The 7,298-nt window shown below is 38.7% G+C and overlaps 1 long non-coding RNA gene across 1 annotated transcript; it reads right to left on the bottom strand.

Moving 5' to 3' along the window:
• Positions 1 to 280: 280 nt before the first annotated feature.
• LOC308191089 lies at positions 281 to 3,406 on the bottom strand. Its single transcript, XR_013947691.1, has 3 exons — positions 3,229 to 3,406; positions 2,928 to 3,082; positions 281 to 2,819 (listed from the first exon to the last, which is right to left on the bottom strand). It is a non-coding gene; the product is annotated as an uncharacterized lncRNA (long non-coding RNA).
• Positions 3,407 to 7,298: the final 3,892 nt, after the last annotated feature.

Raw genomic sequence — 7,298 nt, 5'->3', positions numbered from 1 at the left:
AATGGGTTGAGGTAGCATACGGACCAGCATGTGAAGTTTCAGACTCTTCTAGGAAACACATCGAGTAAAAACATGCAATCTCCAAGTTCATAGATTCTACGATCATTCCCAGATGGTGTCAGACGTCTGTGCAGTACTACTAAACAAGGAGTTGATCTCTTTTCCATGTACTGAAGAAAGAAGTACTGCGTGTTCAGAAGTAATATCAAAAGAATCTCAAACTTCCCCGTGTGTTTGGGTAGTCAGATCCATTGTGTATACATGGAAGTATATGCTGGAAAAAGATAAGCAGGAGGGATTTTCTTCCAATTATGAAACTTGTGATAAAAGAAATCACCACATACAGCCCAATTTTATACAACGCAACACACTCAACCCTGTGAGTATGTTAACAAACAAGTAGGTATGTTTCAGGTAAATTAAAATTTGAACATACTTTCAATGTGGTCTACTCTGGAAGGACCAAGAGGAGAAAAATGCGTTACAATTACTTTAAATAAATCAAGTGGTTTTGCCAGGAAAACATCCTTGTATTCCTTAGCCTTGCTGAAGTGAAGGCATCAAATAGCAAACCTGTTGCAACTCACACAATTTTTAGACAAACAATAAATGTATCAAACAACTGAACATAAACCTATAAATGACTTTTAGTCACCTTTGGAAAAATTGTTTTGGCTGGGATAAAGAATGGGGGTATTCTTTTTTGTGTTGAAACTTTTCATTTAGGAAAAGAAATGTTTGTTTTGAGGAAAGTGAACGTGTTGGTTTTTAACATTTCCAAGTGGAAACTCAACAGCTCTTGCTTTTAAACTGGTGTTGCTCTCTTTAAAAATTAACTTGTAAGCTTGTGTGAGCGAGAAAAAGGAGCAGAGGTAAAGACCACTTGACTCACATCCACCAGGAAAAAAATCATGATGTGTAGATATGACCAGGGAGCTGTAAGTTGAGAACTGCCCAGTAAAGGAGAAAATGTGGTCATTTTGGCCAAAGAGTTTTACAAAGCCCTTCTTTCGGTATCCACACGCATCCCATGATCCAGCCCAGATTCCAAAGGCTCCTTAATTTTTGAATAGTCTCAAACGTGTGCTAAAAGCTTAACAAAGATGACAAATGTTGCACTGAAGGTTTTACAGGCCTTAGTCACACAAACTGTTGCACAGAAATGGCCCTTCCTATGCTCTCCAGCAATAATACACATTCATATAGTAATAAGTACAAAAGTAGCCTTAATAATTTCATACCTATTGGTGAACGTGGGTGAAATTCTTTATCTCTAGGAATGCAGGAATTCATATTAATTTATCATAATTGTTTTTTTGATGTCTGAATCTCTGATATTTTCCCAGCTACCTCATTTCTGAGTTACAGTTCTTTTCACCATATTGCTCTTCGTACACTTTTTTGCCATGCATAAAAACCAGGTAAGAGAGATCCCAGAGAACGCCATAAAGACACTCAAAAGGATGTTATATGGTTAGGTCCCGATCCTACAGTGTCCTTGTAGCCCCAGGAGAGCTCCCTGGATTTCAGCGGCATTTCTTGTCTGCCAATGTCCTCCTAAGTTCCTCAAACTACAGGACCAGGACCTTGGTCAAAGGAGAGGTTCATGGGCTTTTAAGGGATCTGCACCAAAATTTTTGTCATACTTTTTATGTCTCCAATGCAAGCGTGGTTAAATAACTCATGGCCTACAGCCACTGAACATTTCACTTAACTATCCAGGGGTGAATATTACCATTTATTTGGGGACTTGTCAAAGTATTATTTTCATTACACTAATAAATACTGTAAAAGTCAAAATAAAAAATGTTATAAGTTCTGGAACATGTCTTATCTAAATCTATATGATCTGGAAATATTTAGCAAGGGAGTTCAGTAATACAAAACAGAAACAGAAAGGGTCCTCAGTAAGCCTTAGGGAAATGCCAAACTATTAATTACACATTAAGTGGATGGTTTTTATTTTTCTGTTGAAACAGCAAGTCGATGCTACAGTGCAACAACAATTATTCTCTGGTATAACTTAGTATAGAAGTTGAAGTTATTTTGATCCCTACAGTCAAAGTGCTTAAAAAGATGAAATAAAATTGTGTTGGAATTTTTTTTAAATTAGGAAATAGGAGAGACAAATTCTGACCCATTAGCACAGAACTTGGCAAACACTGATGATAAATCAAAGCTACGCTCTGCAAATATTCTTGCAGATTTAACTTGCAGATTTTACTTGCAAATTCTTTTCCTCACCTAAATGATTTTCCCAACTTGAATATCAGTAAATGTCTCTAATACTGCAAACAGTTCTGATAAAGTCAAAACTAGTGCTCACATGTGTAACACTTCCCATATATGAGAACATTCATCCAACCAAGCTCAACAGAGGTTACGTCTTGTTGCTTGCAGTGCTGGCCATTCCTTTATATTAATTACAAATAATGAGGAATATCTAAAAAAAAGTCCGAAAATACTTCACAAGACATGGCCATAAGCCTGCTGACATTTTGTACAAGCACAGGAATCTTCCATTTGTGTTCAAAGCCCCTTGCAATACCCAGGTCTTTCTTTGTGCACTTACGTGTATATTTACACAAAGACTCAAGTGGCACACGCTGCATAGGTGAAACGCAGACACTTCCAGGATGAAGAAGAGCCCCTAATCAAAGTATGGTATTCTCTTTTGCTCCCAGAAGAAGGTTACATTTTCATCAGGACACGGGGGTAAATCTTTCCCCAGTATGTAAAGCACCACGGGATCTTTAATGTCTAGGCAGAGCAGACATGACCTCAGTTTTCTAAGGTTTCCTTAATTCCTCAACTCCCACCTGTGAATGGTCACAGAACAGTTGCAGTGCTTTTGAATTTGTGCTTTGCTCTGGAATTTTGGGAGGACTGTTTCAGGTTGTGGGTTTTTTCTTTTTCAGTTTACCAACCTGTTTCTTCCCCGGACTTGTTTGGTCCTCAGAACCATGAAGTCAGTTCTCATCGGTGCCTTGGATGCAGGGTAGAGGAGAAGACGCAATCTGGGACACATCATTCCTTTAATCCATGCTCACCCGTGTCCTTGTCAGCCTCTAATGGGAGCAGCCTGGAAGATGCAAAGATACCATAATATAACCGTGGGTCACTTGGAGACTATGGGGGGAACTGAAGAAACCAATGCTCAAGTTACCCACAAAATCAAGGGAAAAAGAAAAAAAACTCCATTAGAGCAAAAAGATTTCCCACACTAACACTAGTCCTTCATGTATCCCACTGTGAATGAAGCCCTGTGTGTTGTTAAACTCCCCATCCATCACTGGAGGGAACTCAGAAACTCCTGAATGACCAAGAAAGTAGAAGAAAACTGGGGACAAAATCATAAAAGAAATCCTCAGAGATCCCTGTTCCATGGAGTCCCTTCTCCTTCTGAGGATTCTCACCCCAGAAAACGGGATGGGATCTCTATGTTCATGGTGATTTCTGCCAGCTGTTACTAGTGAGCGACTGCCTTTCACGAGGTACTATTAGTAACCTGCCTAAGCACCTGGGACCCTTAGCACTGTTCAGGGACTGCTCCACAGATGTGTCAACAGATTGGGAAAGATGTATGAAATTTAAATGACTACAAATCAATAAAGCTCCAATTTCAAAGGACTGCAATTTTCAGGATGAGCCTATGATCCCTCCCCGGTTATGTCCTGCAACCCACAGGACTGCTGCGTGTGAAAGAACTGCAAAGCATAAAGTCCTGCTCAGCAGAGGATGCCTTGTAATTCATTGATGTGGACTTGCATGCAAAGCTAACGTGACTCTAACATCCTGCGAGTCTTCCTGTACCCATCAGAAAGTAACACGCTGGTGATGAATACTCCTTCCAAATGCACATTCTTGCTTTTGTGTGTGTGTGAGAGCATTCTTCTTTGTGGTCTCCCAAGGAACCTGAGAGAGGATTTTAATTATCCACCCTCACAAAGTCCTCCCTCCCCACCAGGATATTATCCACTTGATTCATAAGCTAAGGTCAACATAACCTTGAGGAAGTTATCACAGCTAAAGCCACATGCATTTGCCTACAGCAGGGGGAACAGACCAGCACTCTGCAGAAGCAGGGGGTTGCTCTGAGGAATCTCACAGGCCTGAATCAGGCGATGTCTCCTGAAGTGCCAGGGCCAGCTTATATTTATGGATATGCATTCGCTGACACAGAGGGCTAGCAATGTAAAATGGGGTGGAAGTCATTGCATAATGGTGGAAGGGAGGGACTGTCCACAGCAGCTCTCCCTTCCAGTTTAAAAAGTCAAAATAAGCTCGCCAAAAGATGGTTTATCTTTTTTGCAGTCTAATTTTATGTTGACTTTCCTTTGCTTGCCTCCTCCCCCGAGTTCGGCTGGTTATATCCTCTTCTTGTTACACTAGTCATAAAAAACGTAAAAATACCTTCATTTCACCTATTGACCACTCTTAGATATCAAAGTCCACAGCTCCTTTAATGAAGTCCACAGGCAGCATTTCCTTGTATCCTTATCTGAGTTTGGCAATAAAACATATCTTAAGCCAACCTTCTTTTACAACATACGAACAAGAGCTGGGCAAGCTTTTCATAGCAAATGTTTTATTTAGTGGATTAAGCCTTTTGTTCTCTTTGTGAGTTATTATGGACAAACTTTGACTTTAATTCATCTGGTTGTTATTCACAATTGTTCCAATAACTGTGTCAGTGAACATATTTCAGCTGTTTAGATTGTTCTCAAGTGATTCACTTCAGTTCTTTCTTTTGCTATTTGTTATACATTATTTACTATTCAAGGGTTGTATTTGGTTTTACCCACCCCACCTGGTGACAGTATTACCTGATCCTTACATCAGTGGAAGGTCACCTATGTAGAGGAGCAAAATCAAAGAGATTTCATAATACTCACTCTTCCTACTGTCCTCTGTTCACAACACACATTTCTTATAAAATCTTATAAGCTTCTCTGATGAGGTCAATTTTCTGTGAATGGGCTTTCAGTACAGATAATTAGGTAACCACATGTTAACAGAAACCATTAAAAGGTCTGAGAATACCACCTAACTGGACTGATAGCTTCAGTCAAGTATCTTGAGATTCCACCTAGAAGTAACAAGGCAATGGGATACCAGACTCCAATAGTTCTACAATTCACTGAGATCCTTCTTTTCATGAAACAAACATTTCTAAATATTTTTGTACCATACCCACTTGGCTTTAATATAAACTAAATAATCTTCAGATTTCCAGCAGTGCCCAGAAGCATAAACCGGCAGCACTCCAGTATAACCACCGGAAATACACAGTATGTTCCTAAAAGTATAATTCCAGAGACAGAATCCATCCAACTAAATCTAGTTGAAATTATTTTGATTTTCATAACTTCATATAATAATCTATTTTTTTTTTCATTTAAAGAGATTCCCAGAAAGTACAACGCTTTTATTTAAACCTAGATTTGACTTGCAGTAAAATTAGTGTATCAGTTCAGGCTTTTAGTTTTGGTCCATACCATCTCTGTTATATGCCTTGGGGCTCTGAAAATAGTTTCTAAGACAGTTTTCTCCAAGAGACAAGAAAATAGACTAAAAGAACTACAGTGGGCCAAACTCTATCCTGAACTCAACATTGGGGCTTACTTTTTTGTAGGCAGAGTTCAGTCTCTCAGTTCTCACATTTGAACAGAATAACTCGTAAACTTTTTCTACAATTCAAAGCTGTTGTTTAGAATACTAATGAACTGTGATTCAGTGAACCCAGTAGAAATGCTTTGCCAAAACCTCTTCAAGTTACTGTAGACATTTGAACCTGCATCACTCATCTATCAGTTCTTACTTATTGACTGTTATGTATCACGTGTTTTCCCTTCAATCTGTTAAAGTTATCAGCCATGAGAATAAGTTCTTCAGATTTCTTCTGAAAAATTATGTTAGTTTTAACATTTACTACATTTTTGCAATTTATCACTCTTTCTACCCTAGTATAACATGAGCTCTTCGATTTGCTTAAGTAAATATTGGCAACAAATCAAAGAAAGTACTGTAAGTCCATGGAACACAATTTTAAACTAACTACAGAAAGCATGCCAGGGATAGCCACGATGTTAAATGTGTTAGGCTCACTAATTTTCCTATGTGGTATGTTCTTCCTTGACTATATGCACACAAAGGGGAAAACACAACTTTGAAATGTTATATTGTCTAGTTCCTACACTGTCTTCAGCAATACTCTATTCATTTTTCTTCAAGTGTCGCTATGGCACTATCTAGACAGAGCTGGCAACCTGACTAATGACATTTGTTAACCTTAGAATCACATTTCTGTAATATTTTCATTAGTTAGTTTTTTCTCTTATGTCTGTATTTTCTAGAGTAGTACTAAAGCTCTCTGTATTATGCTTCTTTGGTTACCAAGAACTCCAGTAGAGCACTAGAAAGCAGCAGTATAAAAGACAATTGGTATCCTGCTTGTGAACTTGCCTGGACTTGTATACATCCACCAGAAGATATTAACATCAATGGGTGGCTTGGAACACACTAGGCACGAGCTGTGTTTAATTCAGCAGCATTGTGGTCAGGACCCTTATTGAGAAACCCTGCGTAGTTACTCTGGATTTATACCAGCATGGTTGTGATTAAGACTTAACCCAGACTGTGAGATCTAGCTGCAAAAATTTCTCTCCCTCCAGTTTTCAGTGGCTGTAGAGTCCAGTCTTCTCAAACACTTATCTTCTTTCCATAAATTGCATGTAAACTACATGCAGGTATCCCAGAGCATATGAACTCAAGAATCCAATGTTGTCCTAAAGGAATTGTTAGAAATAATGGAAAACCCAAAACTTATAATGAAAAAAATGTAATAATCCATGAATCATGTTTTCCATCAGAGCTATACAGAAAATACTGCCTTGCTGCAGGAACAGTTTTACAGATATTGTCATTTCTTGCCTGGAAAACAATCACAATTCATCATGATTATAAAATGCGTGACTATGTAAAACTCAATTTTATCTTCATCAGGCAAGTTCACTTTTGCAGCTCAGCTTTCATTTGCTAGTCTTGGTTTTCCCATGCTAGATATAGCAAAGCCATTGGTAAGAACAAATCACAGAAGCCAATTTAAAACTAGTAAAACTGATAACCTGCCTTTGGAATCATACAGAAGCCTGGTGCTCGGGTGATAGTCACATACAACTGCTCACACTGTGGTCTCCAACAGACATCAAATCCTCCCACTTTTTCTCACGGAGGAAACTTTTTCTTTTTTTTTGGGGGGGGGGGGGGTGAGGGCAGTTCTTTTGGGGTTTCTTCTT

The sequence above is a fragment of the Anser brachyrhynchus genome, assembly GCF_964034855.1.
Source record: "Anser brachyrhynchus genome assembly, chromosome: 2".
Lineage (NCBI taxonomy): Eukaryota > Metazoa > Chordata > Aves > Anseriformes > Anatidae > Anser > Anser brachyrhynchus.
This window is presented reverse-complemented; position numbering and strand designations above follow the sequence as displayed.